This window comes from Canis aureus, chromosome 12 (assembly GCF_053574225.1).
Source record: "Canis aureus isolate CA01 chromosome 12, VMU_Caureus_v.1.0, whole genome shotgun sequence".
Classification (NCBI taxonomy): Eukaryota; Metazoa; Chordata; class Mammalia; order Carnivora; family Canidae; genus Canis; species Canis aureus.
The window spans coordinates 5891888-5905828 of NC_135622.1; the positions used below are offsets into that span (position 1 = coordinate 5891888).

At 42.5% G+C, this 13941-nt stretch overlaps 1 long non-coding RNA gene and 3 other non-coding genes across 4 annotated transcripts; all 4 read right to left on the reverse strand.

Annotated features, from left to right (window-relative positions):
* Nucleotides 1–10063: 10063 nt before the first annotated feature.
* On the reverse strand, nucleotides 10064–10136 carry TRNAK-CUU (transfer RNA lysine (anticodon CUU)). The gene has a single exon. It is a non-coding gene; the product is annotated as a tRNA-Lys (tRNA).
* Nucleotides 10137–10631: 495 nt separating this feature from the next.
* Nucleotides 10632–12283, reverse strand: LOC144324606 (uncharacterized). The gene is made up of 2 exons (XR_013390043.1): nucleotides 11410–12283; nucleotides 10632–10948 (listed from the first exon to the last, which is right to left on the reverse strand). It is a non-coding gene; the product is annotated as an uncharacterized LOC144324606 (long non-coding RNA).
* TRNAH-GUG (transfer RNA histidin (anticodon GUG)) lies at nucleotides 11031–11102 on the reverse strand. Its single transcript has one exon. It is a non-coding gene; the product is annotated as a tRNA-His (tRNA).
* On the reverse strand, nucleotides 11873–11944 carry TRNAG-UCC (transfer RNA glycine (anticodon UCC)). Its single transcript has one exon. It is a non-coding gene; the product is annotated as a tRNA-Gly (tRNA).
* Nucleotides 12284–13941: the final 1658 nt, after the last annotated feature.

A 13941-nucleotide genomic window follows, 5' to 3' on the forward strand; every position in this document is an offset into this window, starting at 1 on the left:
GTCTGGTCTCTTTTACGAGCAGCATCCGGCCTTCTGTCCGCGCTAAAGCACACTCCCAAGTATGCTGCCCGAAGACTGAAGTTGCATAAATGAGCCTAAAAGAAGGAATTTTTCAGCAAAGGTATTTTTTTCAATAGCCCGCCTCTGGGCTTTATCCCAGAGGCGCTGCAGAATTCCTCAGTTCCCGAAGCTGGGTTTTTACAACTGCACATCCTGGAAACTAGAAAATCCCAAGAATTGAGAACAACAAACCCATCTTCTGTTGGGTGTGAAGCCCCTAGTTCCGGGTGGCAATTTTGGTTCTTCCATCACGTGGTTTGAACAAATCATGAATTTTCTGTGCCTCGATTTCTTTGTCTATAAGAGGGGACAAATAGGACTATTTCCTTCATGGGTTAATTTAAACTGTGATGAGATATGCACATAAATCATTTGACCACTTAATAAATGTTTGTTAAATGTTAGTTACTGTAACTCTTTTCAATGGCATCTCATCACCACTTCTGTTATTTCCTTCATCTTAAACAAGTGCATATCTTTTCATGGTATGGGTGGATTATTGTATATACAAACATTCCTTAATTGTTGGACACGGAGCTCAGGCTTCTGCTGGGGAAGAAGAACCAAGAACTCACCTTTCAGAGTGGGGCCTTCACCCGTGGCCCTGAGCCAAATAAAAATTGGAAAGGAGAGATGTTTAAAATTTTCATTAGATTGAGACTTCAGACGGGTGCCTCGGTAGCTCAGTTGGTTGGGCCTCTGCCTTTGGCTCAGATCATGATCCCGAAATTCCAGGGTCCACCGGGTTCCCTGTTCAGGGAGGAGTCTGCTTCCCCCTCTGTCCCTCACCCCACCCATGCTGGCTCCCTCTCTCAAATAAACAAATAAATAAACAAACAAATAAATAAATAAATAAATAAAATCTTTTTAAAAAGGATTGAGACTTCAGATAATGGGTCTTCTAAAATTTTTCTTACATAGCAAGAGGAGAGACTGCATTCTCAGGATTTTATTTGGGGGAATTTAGTGATGGTGGCTATTCTGTTGATCTTGTGGAACTGTTTTAATACTGGTATGTGACACTTGTTATAAAACCTTGTCTGGTGAGCTGAGGTGAACAAGTAGCTAAAGGAAACTTCTCATAGAAAAGAGAAATAGGGGATGCATTCTCATATAGATTTCTAAAATCTTATTTTGATCTTTTCAGAGGTTTTGGGTGGTGTCCTAGCTCTGGCTGCTATATCAAAATACCACAGATTTGGTGACTTAAACAACAGACATTTATTTCTCACAGTTCTGGGGATTGAAAAGTCAAAAGTAAAGAGGGTGGCAGATTCAGTTCTTGGTGAGATCCCTCTTTCTGGCTTGCAGATGGCTACCTTCTCCGAGGATCTTCAGAGGGCAGAGAGAGAGGAGAATCTGGTGACTCTTCCTATTTTTATAAGGTCACTAGTTCCATCATGGGATGCCACCTTCATGACTCATTTAAACCTATTTACCTCCTAAAGGCTTTACCTCCTAATACTATCACACTGAGGTTAGGGCTTCAACATAGGAATTTGGGATGAGGGCAGCCCCGGTGGCGCAGCGGTTTAGTGCCGCCTGCAGCCCAGGGTGTGATCCTGGAGACCTGGGATGGGCTGTGATCCTGGAGACCTGGAATCGAGACCCACGTTGGGCTCCCTGCATGGAGCCTGCTTCTCCCTCTGCCTGTGTCTCTGCCTCTCATTCTCTCTGTGTGTCTCTCATGAATAAATAAATAAAAACTTAAAAAAAAAAAAAGGAATTTGGGAGGAACACAGACATTCAATCCGTAACAAGTGGGAACATAAAGAGGCATTTCCTGAGTTTTTAAAAGTCCCTTCATATAAAGTGGCCAGATTGAAGACTTGAGAATAGTCACTTTTTTTTTTTTACCTATAATTGCTTTAATGATTTTAAAAGAACTCATTTACAAATAACTATGTTCAAGGACAGACTTACAGCCTACAGAAGGGAGTATGGATTTAGCTCACATTGCAGGATGTAGACAAAGAGGCTCCCAATATTGATTTCTGGAAATCCTAAGCTGGCCTGCTTCTCCTCATATTTGGCTAGTTCCTGAAGCCCTTAAAACTAAGCTAAGATTAAGACCTGGATTCTTCTGAGAGTTGGCAAAGATATCCCAGTCCACCTTTCACCTTATCCCGCTACCTCTTATTTGGCCCCACTTACTTTCAAAAGTGAAAACACTGTTCAATTATATAAATCTGTGGCCATTTATATACTCATGAACAAACCGCGTTTGAAGTTTCTGGAATCTCTGGTCTGTCTGAAGTGAGCACGAAGTAGCCTGTGAAGATCTTCACTGGAAGCAGGTCACATTCAGCCCCGTCCATTCTGTGTGGTCAGCAATGGGGCCAGACTGAATTCAGGGACACAGGCCACAGAGCCAGCTAAAAAGTTGATCTGAGGATTCCAATTGTGCTGCTAAAAAATCGTACCAGAGAAGTGGAAACAGAAGGCTTATAATACTTAAAAATGTCAAGTAAAAAAAGTTCTGGGAGTAGAACTTGTTCTGTAGTTCTTTGATCTTTTCCTCCTAGAGGAATTGTGTGTGTGTGTGTGTGTGTGTGTGTGTGAAAGAGAGAGAGAGAGAGAGAGAGAGAGAACAGAAAAGGGATTACAGAGAGATACATGAAAAAATTCTTATTTCCTTTGCTCAAGCTCCCAGTTCCCAAAGGCAAAATGTATACTAATGATTGTTTTTTATAAACAATTTTATTTTTCAGTAAAGTCAACAAGTATGGCTTTATTACTTTTATAACAAAGTAACCACCTATTTTGTAAGTATAGATTAAAAACCTCAGATGAAACAGGCTATCTTTACATGCTATAACTCAAACTTGCCTATGGCTGCTGAAGCCACAGGGCAGGCCGTTAACCCACAATGACAGCTGGTCCTCTGACACCGTGGGCAAGCCACATTCTCTGGGAAAAATTTTTTTTAAAGATTTTATTTATTTATTCATGAGAGACACAGAGAGAAAGGCAGAGACACAGGCAGAGGGAGAAGCAGGCTTCATGTAGGGAGCCCGACGGAGATCCAGGGTCTCCAGGATCATGCCCTGGGCCCAAGGCAGGTGCCAAACCGCTGAGCCACCCAGGGATCCCTCTCTGGGAAATTTTTTAAGCATAATGATCCAGAAGTTCTTAAAGCATCATGATCCATAAGTTCCACAGGATTTTTTCTTTCTTTCCTTATCTGCTTGTCTGCTCTGAGCTAAAAACAGATAGTAATATCTACCTCCAAAAAAAAAAATCTTAAAAAGATTTCTACACTTCAAGATTCTAGCCACATTGCCAGTATTTTTGTGGAAAAGAAAATCCAGTTATGGTAGGAAAAACATACTTTGTTCTAATAAAGTTGGAAAGCTCTCATAAGAAAATAGGGTTCTGACAAAGATGGGAGGAAAATTTAACCTAGGGTTTATAATGATCTAAGGGAAAGAAATACTTATATGGCTCCAGTCCAGACATCATAGAGGTCTAAAGAGAACAAGCAGATATGCTCAAATAAATGAAATAATTCAGGAGATACAAAATATTTTTAAAAGATTTTATTTATTTATTATTCATGAGAGAGAGAGAGAGGCAGAGACATAGGCAGAGAAAGAAGCAGCCTCCCTGAGGGCAGCTTGATGCGGGACTTGATCCCAGGACCCCAGGATCATGACTGAGCCAAAGGCAGACACTCAACCATTGAGCCACTCAGGTGCCCCAATACAAAATATTTTTGAAAAAACCTATTTGACACCAAAATTCAACTAATGATGAAATTATAATGAAAATCTCAGAAATATAGAATAGTACAATACAAAGCATGAGTCCTAATGAAAACTAGGACTTTTATTAATAATAATCTATCAGTATGGTTCAGTTGTAACAAATGTACCACACCAGTGCAAGGTATTAATAACAGGGGAGCTAGGCAGATGGAGAGGGATTATATGGGAACTCCATACTTTCTGTTCAGTTTTTCGGTCAACCTAAAACTGCTCCAAGAAATAAAGTCTATTAACTTGTTTAAAACCTCAAGAATGAAAAAGCCATATTTGCTTGGTACTCTGTATTTGTTGCTTCAGATCCATTCTCACCATTATCCACCTTACTATATGCCCCAGAAAGTTAATCTTTTTGAACATAAAGGGGCTCCTCTGCCCACTGGCTTCCTGTTAGCTACAGCCCATGGGAGGCATGGATTGGGGTTGGCAGGGCAGGAAGACTATGAGGTCAGGGTGATTATTTTCTGCAGGTTGACAGTGATTGTGTTCTCTGCTATGCTTCAAAAGCCAGAGCTGTTGTTTGATGGCCCTATACTACTGCCTTAGCTACAACGATCACTTTTCCAGGTTCCAGAAACATCTTTCTCCCCTTGCCCATTCAGGCTAGTAATGGGTCTCCACTGTTGATATTGCTGGGACACCACACCATCTTGTCAGTGATTACATTCCCCAGTGGGGCCCAGGAATCCTGCGCTGAGCTGAGCTGGGAAGTCCCGGGAAACCCCCTTAATCCTCAGCAGGGCTGGCTTTCAGAAAGCCTCAGAGAATGTGCCACAAAAGCACCTGGGAGCTCACTGCCAGAGATCAAATTGATTGGTTATTTCCATCTCTGGGAACAAATATTGTTAATTCTTCACTTTCTTTTTTAAAGATTTTATTTATTCATAAGAGACACAGAGATAGACAGAGAGGCAGAGACATAGTCAGAGGGAGAAGCAGGCCCCATGCGGGACTCGATCCCAGGACCGCAGGATCACGCCCTGAGCCGAAGGCAGATGCCCAACTGTTGAGCTACCCAGGTATCCCAATTCTTCATTTTCTAGTTTTAGGTACTTTCTCTTCCACCTACTCCCTCTACAATTACCACACACACACATTTCCCACTTCCCTATCTTCCTAATTGTGATGATTAATTTTATGTGTCTACTTGGCTAGGCCAAGGTACCCAGATGTTTGGTCAAACATCAGTCTAGATGTTCTTGTGAAGGTATTTTTTAGATGAGATTAACATTTAAATCAGTCGACTTTGAGTAAAACAGATTATTCTCCATAATGACAGTGGGCCTCAGCTAATCAGTCGAAGGCCTTAGGGGAAGAAGACTGAGGTCCCCCAAAGAGGGAGGAATTCTGCTTCCAGACTCCGCTCCAAGATTAGAGCTACAACATCAGCTCTTCCCTGGGCCTCCAGCTTGTTGGCCTATCCTGAAGACTTTGGATTGAACAGCCTCCACAATCACATGAGCTAATTCCTTAAAATAAAAATTTATCTCTCTCTCTTTCCAATAAATAAATATATAGATATATAGATACAAGTATAGAGATTTTATATACACATATATATCTCCTAGGTATGTATATATATTTATATAACTCATAATTAAATGTGATCAATTTCTGTGTAACATTTTCTCCTGGCACTAACAATTACCTTATTTTTCCATTTGCTTAGTTTTCCATGCATTTGTTACTAGGTTATAACCGGTTTTTTTCCAGTTCTGTAAATCTCCCCTTGACACATTGAAACACACATAGTTGTGTTTTGTTTGTTTTTCAAGAAATCTCTCCTGACACATTCCTATCTCCTCCAGTCTGGACTGCTTTTTTAAAAATCTATTTATTATGAGAAACACAGAGAGAGAGAGAGAGAGAGAGAGAGAGAGAAAAGCAGAGGGAGAAGCAGGCTCCATGTAAGGAGCCTGTTGTGGGATTCAATCCTGGGTCTCCAGGATCAGGCCCTCTGCTGAAGGCAGCGCTAAACCGCTGGGCCACTGGGGCTGCCCCTAGTCTGGACTACTTGACAGCTGTCATAATACCTCCCTTTACTTCACCATCAGCTTGGGGGTTCCATTGCCCCTCTTTTGTTAGGTCCTTTGCTTCAGGGGTTGCAAGTGGTCTCCTTTCTTCATTCCTTCCTTCCTGTTTATGGTGTATATTCTCCAATAACTTCTGTAAAGAAGTTGCTTAAGGACTAAACTCTTGGAGACATTGTATGTCTGAAAATGTCTATTATATCCATATCTGTATTATATCCATTAATTGATATTTTACTAAATAGAGAATGTTAGGGTGAAATCATTTTCCCTTATATTTTTCACCTAGGCTGTCTTGTTTCCCTGGTAAAACTAGGATACTTCCCAGAACACCAACATCAGATAAAATCACTCTATAATCACGATGAAGCAAAGCAAAGCAAAAAAAAAAAAAAAAGAGAGAGAGAGAGAGAGAGAAAAGAAAGAAAGAAAGAAAGAAAGAAAGAAAGAAAGAAAGAAAGAAAGAAAGAAAGAAAAAAAGAAGTACTTCATGATTGTTCGGAGGCAGAAGAACTGTAAAGCATCCCCCAAACTGAGAAGGCACTTTGAGTTGGAAAGACAAATCAGACGACAGTTTACAGTTTCTATACTGGGTAACTTAACTGACAGGGTTGGGGGGTGGGGAATTGGCCCACCAGTCAGCTGCTCAGCTATTCTCCACAAAAATCCAGACCTTCACTCACAGATTGGAAGGAGATGGGACCTGAGGGAGACCCTAACAGTGAGATCCAAGTGTTCACACAATTGTGATCATTAGCTAACATTAACAGACCTCCTGCCGACACCTGTGCATCAGGAGGCCAAAACTATGTTATCGAGGTTTGTATCAAGGTACTCTTGGTGCTCTTGTCTCCTCTGAGATCACAAGACATCTGGGGGAGCAGGGGCTTTTGAAGAACATAACAATAGAAAGAGCACCAAAAGGACAAATCAAAATGCCGGCCAAAACCGGAGTCAGTATGGCCAGTATGCCCACAGTGATCATGTCTGAGCATGAACAGCACACAGTCCAAACCACATAAAATAACCAACCTTCCTCTTCCTTTCTCAACCACTAATAGCTACTGTTACTTCTTTACAGTTTCACATTTGGCTCTGTTCCACTCCTCCCACTTTTTGAATAAAAGTTACTAAGATTTCCAAAGGTAGAATTGCCCCCACAGTTCCCCATGGTGTATGTTGTCTCCTTTGTTGCAATGGGCCAAATCCAACTTTGATTACAAGTTTGTTCCTGATGGTTATATACTGGAGGGTATCAACATTGTAGGGAAGGCAGATGTCACTCTGATTCTTGACTATTTACATTAAACTGTTCTTTCATCTCCCTTCCCAAAAGCTTACAGCATCTCCTCTTTGTCCCTACTGTTTTGAAACTGGTCTATTTTTAGCCACTATACTGGGAACTTGAATGGTCCTTTCAATAGGGGAACTTGGATTTCTTGTGTATCCCTCCAGAGAGGTTTATGTATATACAGGTAAAAGTGTATATCTCTTGCAACTACCATTATTTCCCTTTTGATACAAATGATTGCACGTTATAGGATCATTCCTCACTTTGGGATCTTCACTTGATTTATATCTCTGTGAGTTTAAGTTAGCTTTTGCTGTATAACAAGCCATTCCAAACTTATTGTCTTAGAATAACAATAATGTGTTACTTTTTAGTGCTTCCGTGAGTTGAAGTTTTTCTGTTCTGAGCCAACTAATTTGGGGCTGGCTGTTGAAGGATGGATGGCTCAATCATCTGTCTGAGGCATAGTTGAATTGCCTAGAAGAGCTGGGATGAATCTTTTTCTCCTTGTGATCTCTACAGCAGACTAGCTTGAGGGTCTTCAGATCATGATTTTAGGATTCCAAAGGCAGCAAAAGGAGGTTAATCCTCAAAGTGCAAGCATTTTTCAAGCCTGTGTTTGCATCAGGTTTACTACGGCGCCAACGTTGACCAAAGCAAGTCATAGAGCCAATCCAAGATACAGACGGGAGACAAATAAGCTCCACCTCCTGATGGGAGGAGCTGCAAAATATTACAACCATTTCTTTTCAATCACACCGCATTGGAGTATCAGGAACTTCCTCATTTTTTTTTTTTTTTTTACAGCTAGCGGAACCATATTTAGTTGTACAGTTGTACATTTAGTTGTATATTTGGTTACCCTCCCCAGACTGGTGGACATTTAGAGAGGTTTCCACTCTTTTACTTAATGAAAAGTGTTCCATGAGTAACCTTGTATATGTTTAATTTCAAACGTGTAGGTATATCATGGGATAAATTTCTAAATGTGGATTTAAAAAGTTTTTTAAAAAAGCTTATTTAAATTTTTGATAGATGTTGTTTAAAAGGCACCCTGTAGAACTTGGGCCAATTTACCCTTGAATGTTGAATATCTTTCTTTATGAACAATAGAAATTTATATTTTCTATTCTTTATATGTTTGCTATTTTTATTGGGTTGTTGGCTTATTTCTTATTGGTTTGTAGTTCTGTAAATATTAGGAAAACCAGTCTTTTGTATATATGTATGTTCTAAGAATGCAGATGTTGGGTATGGTTTGGTGAAGTTGGTGCAGCCACAGGAGAAGAGAAACAGGCTTGAAAGGAAGAAGTTTATTATACTCACAGTCCCAAAGAGGGGGGTCATGTTGTGCAGCACAGGGCCACATAGAGGCATAAACAGCAGGGTGCTCAATTTCACAGGCGGAGTAGTAGAGACAGGAGGACCTGTGGACCTAAGTCTCTACTGGGTCTTGGGTGGGGTCCACGGAAAGCAAACCAAGAGAGGTATGGAGAGAATGGGAAGCAAGGTTGTGGGTGAGGAAGAAGACAGGAAGGGGAAGTTAGAGTCCAGCGATTTGCGTTTGTTATCAAGGGGTTTCAGCTGTTTTGGGATGTGAGTTCACAACTAGGGCAGTGAAAAGGATGTTAACCACCAATGCATGAACTTAAAATGGAGGATTTTTAATGCAGTGCGAGTTGCAAATATTTCTCAAATTTGTTGTTTGTGTTTGGACTTATGCGGATATCATTTGATTTATGTAGTCAAATGACCTGATATTTTTCTCAAGATTTCTGAGTTTATGTCATAAACAGCTTTTTTCACACACACCCAACATGATAAATAATCGTTTCATGTTTCTACAAGAACTTTTATGTTCCTCTTTATTATTTTTCCAAGTTTTTAATTCCAGTTAACATAGTGTTATATTAGTTTCAGGTGTATAATTTAGTGATTCAACAATTCCATACACAGCTGGTTCTCATCATGAGTGTTCTTTATTACCATTTAAATCTTTGATTGATTTGGAATTTACCCTTATATACAGGCCATGATATTCACTGACCATTATTTTTCCCTAAACACCTACTTCGTTATTCAAAACTGATGATTAGAATTATTGGTTCAAGTTGAGACTTTGCGGAGCAAAACAAAGCCCTCCCAGCGAGCGCAACGCTGCAGAGCGCCCGGCCGCACGCTCCGAGACTGCGCAGCCCAGACTCCCCCCGCTGCCCGCTCGCTCGCGCCTGCGCCCCTCGCGCCCCCTCGCGCCCCCTCGCGCCCCCTCGCGCCCCCTCGCGCCCCGCCCACTCGAGCCTGCGGTCGGCGCACGCCCTCCCTTCCCTGGCTCTTCCGCGTCCCTCCTCCGCCTCCCCAGATCATTTTCCAGGGAACCCCCTTTTTTCCCCCCGGTTCGAGATCTTAGTAAACGAATTTTATTTCACAGCCCTTTGCGGCTGGTGAACGCTTCAAAACCTGAAAAGCAAAAGCAGATGCTCCTTGGCACCTAGTGGAGAACATTTTAACTAGCTAAGAAGGGCCTTCGAGAAGTGAATCCAAAATTTCCCACCACTGAGCGGAAGAGGAGGAGAGTGTTTCCATCCCGTCCTGTCCTAAGGCGTCTTCTCGGTGGAGCAGAGTCGCAGCAGGACGTAGGGGGACCCCCGGGGGCAGGAGCTCCAGCTCTTGACACTTTCGCCCCCCGGAGAAGCCTCCTCTCCCCCCAGCAGTGGGTCAGGGATCCTTGTATCAATGACCAGGATCCCCGGTTCGGATTCCTTATTTTTCCTCAATTTGGAGGGAAGAGAGAAGATTCCTGGAAGACCTTACGGAAGTTTAAAACAATAGTGGCCGCAATGACTTTTTATAAGTTCATAATTGTTGGTTGTCAACAGAGGATTTGATAGGAACTGAATAGAAAAAAAAAAACGTGCTCGCGCCCAACGTGGGGCTCGAACCCACGACCCTGAGATTAAGAGTCTCATGCTCTACCGACTGAGCTAGCCGGGCGCTGGTCAGTTGGCTTCTCTTTAGAAATATCATTTCTTTGGAGAGACAGGCCGCAAGGTCCATATACTCGCTAGTTACTCGTTCTTTCAAGCCCTCTGGCTCTAAGATTTTGTGAACACAATAGTAGCTTTGCAGTCCCAGGACTGAGGCTTGGAGAGAGTGATGGGGATTGCGCGGGGCCAGAAGACGGGGAATTAGGAGGCCTAAAATCTCCGTGTTTCCGCAAAGTCCGCGTGGACCGGGCTGCTTTGACAGCCGGACTTAAGGCGTGCGGACCCTTGAGGAGGAGGCGAAAGAGCGCGAGGGCCCGGGGATGAGAGGCGCAGACAGCCGGGGAGGTGGGGCGTGGGGGCTCGCTCTCCCCGGACCTTGGGAATCCAGCCCCTGGCTTCTCGTCCTAAACCCTGCAGACCCAGGGCGGTGGGTGCAAGTGGAGCTGAGGGACGCATCACTGAGGACACGAATTTGTTTTTAAATACTAAAATCTTGCGTGGCTTAAGTAAAAGACTGTATTTATTAGGTGTGAACGTTCCAGCGAGATTTCAAGTCAGAGGGGAGACAGAGCCCCAGGCGATCTCACTTTGCGCTCCCAACGCTTCGTTTTTCCCGCGTCCGGTACAGGCGCTGAATTCAGAGTCAGAAGCGAAGGATCCTCTCGTCTGCAGGCTTGGTGGCAACCCCGAGGCCCCCTACACCGCCCTGAAGCGCGTCGCTGCCAGAACTGGGTAGGTGAGTCTGCCTCGGGTGGGCGAGCCTCGGAAGGAGCGGAACAAAAGCAATTCACCCAGTTCGTGGATTGCACTTCAGGGAGCCTGCTTAGAACCAAAAGAGAGTAAAACTGTTTTCAACCGTAAAATAGAAGTAAAACGCCAGGCTCGCCAAGGAGACATTATGTGCCGTGACTCGGATTCGAACCGAGGTTGCTGCGGCCACAACGCAGAGTACTAACCACTATACGATCACGGCGCGCCACCCGCCAGGCGACACACTGCGCCTTAATTTTAGCCCTTTAACAGGACCCCTTACGAGCGGCCGTGTCATCTGCCCGATTCAAACGGTCTGCATCACTCAAAACGCCCAACAAATGTTTCCACTCCACAATCTCGATGTCTCCATCCCCGAATCTGGGTCTGAGCTCGAATCCCGCGTGCGGGCGCCAGCATCGTCCGTCGGCGGGGCAGCGGCCGGGGACCATCCCAGCACCCCCACCCCCGAACTCCTCTTCCCTCCTCCCAAAAGAACCAAGCCGCCCCGAGGATTTCCCTGTTTGCACCTCCAGCTCGTGGCCTGGAGTAGAGGCTCCTGTCCCCAGAATGGTGGGACCGGAAGCGGCCCTCCTCTCGTTGCTCTCGCTGCCCTCGCCTTTGCAAGCGACGTGGCGCTGTCTCGGGAGCTGCGGCCCCTGGGGCTGACTTCTTTATTCTGATTTCTCAGTGAACTCGAGTCACATCTGAGGACTTAGGAAAACAAATCCGAGCAGTCTCTGTTTCAGACACTTCCCTAAAGGTCCCCAAAGGCTAGTTACCGTAAACCGGTGGTGCGACCCCAGCGGCCGAACCCAGCACACGAACTTGGCCGAGGGTTGCAGCCGCCAACATCCCGGGGGCTTTTTTTTGGGAGAGACTCCCCCAAAACCAGTAATCTTAGAACGCAAGGATGATCAAAAGGCTTTCCTTTCCCCACTGCTTTACTGAATTGGACTTCGAATATGGGGGAGTAAAAGAGAGGGCAGCAGATGCGTTGGCCGGGAATCGAACCCGGGTCAACTGCTTGGAAGGCAGCTATGCTCACCACTATACCACCAACGCGGTGCCGGGAGGCGCGGGTCGATTTCATTATGAGGAGTATCTGGTGCAGAGCTTGGTCACGCAATTCCCCGGGAGCTGTATTAGGGGATTACTAACACAAAGCGAAAGGAGGACGTAGAAGAGAAGCTCTCTAGCATTTCTCCTATGATTATATTAAAAATTCTTTGGCGGCTTCTTATGGATTCACACGTTTAAAAAAAAGCCAATTCTAGCTTTAGCTTTTGTCGTTTGAAGGGGGCGTCTGAAATCCAGTTAAGGAGTGAAGGCTACCCTGAGGGAGTCATTAGGCATTTCAGAGTGTTTTCACAGGGCAAATGCATTAAGGCAAAATTGCAAATGAGAAAGCATGCGCATTTTAAAACTTTGAATACATATCGCCAAATTGCTAGGTGGCGATAACACCTGTTTTCGCTATTACCATATCACATCAGTCAGCGGGATCTCGTTATGCTTTCCACCTTCACAAAAGTGCAGGATAAAAAGTCTTATCTCAATTTGCTTTTATTCTATTACTATTGAGGTTGACCATTTTTCAGACTTACCGATTTTTTGTATTAGTTTTGAGAATTACTAAGTCATATGCTTTGTCTATTTTTCTATTAATTCTTTATATTGATATTACTGATTTATACTACTTTGTCATTGGACTTTTGATATTATTTATAGGAGTTTTAAATGGGCAATTTTCTGTTACGTAGTCTCACTTAAGTTTTATCCTTTATCATTTCCGTTTTTGTTTTTGTCTTGGAAAAGTCTTCTATCCCATACTAAGATAACTATGTATTTTTCTTAGCTTTTTCATTGTTTCTACTCTTGAATTTAATTCTTTAATTAGTTTAGCATATGGTATGAGGTAGTAATTCTACTTCCATGAAATTATCCTAAGGAAATAGGGATAAACACAAAGATGTACCTACACAAATGTTCATCAAACTGTTATCGGTAAAGCCAAAATTTTAGGGGGTAGGGACTAAAATTCCAGAAATAAGTTAGATTAAATCCACTTTGAAGAAAACCCACATGAGGTTTTTTTGGTTTTGTTTTTGTTCTAATTCTATATACATTATACACTGCTGGTGGGAGTGTAAATTGGGATGACCTTGATGCAAGGCATACTGGCAATATCTATCTACAAATACACATATCTTTTCAACCAGTATTTCAATTCCTGGGCATTTTATTCCACACGTGCAAAATGACCTACATACAAGATTATTTATGGCAGCATTGTTTGTAGTAGCAAAGGATTAGAAATAATCTAAGTGTCCATTAAAAGGAAGTTGGTTCAATTAATTATGGAATATCATCAATACAATGGAATTGTGCTATGAGAAATACTATGTGCCGTAAAAAAGAATGAGGAAATTAATGCCTAATATTCACATACAATCTGTCTAATATATTTCAAAATATATTGTTGAGTGAAAAAGGCAAAGTGCAGAAAAGCGTGTATCGATCGTTATCATTTGTGCAAGGGGGGAGCATATTGAAATATATAAATATCTAGGCATGTACTTGTATTTGCATAAAATATTTACATCATTATAGATATGAAACATAACATTGTTTGCCTTATTAGAGGGAAACAGGATGGAAGAGGTCAAAATTAGGTTTGTCAGTTATATCCTTTGCATATTTGAATCCTAAATTATGTAAATATATTACCTTTTCAAAAACTAAATTAAATTAAAAGACGTTAATGACGAATGTTTATTTCCATTGGCAAGTGTTGGAAATATATTAACTTTAAAAATACCTGGTAATAACCCAAAAAAAAAAAAAAATACCTGGTAATAAAATAGTCTGAATAACGTAATTCCAGGTCTGTTTTTAAAATTGGGCGTCAACAGTTAACAGGTTGGTAGAATTGTGAACAACTTTCACTTCGTATATTTCTGTGTTACCTATATTTCAGCTTTGGACCAATGGGGGAATTGACTAGGAGAAACAATGTTAATTATTAAAAGGATTCTGTGGAATAGTTTTAAAAAACGTCA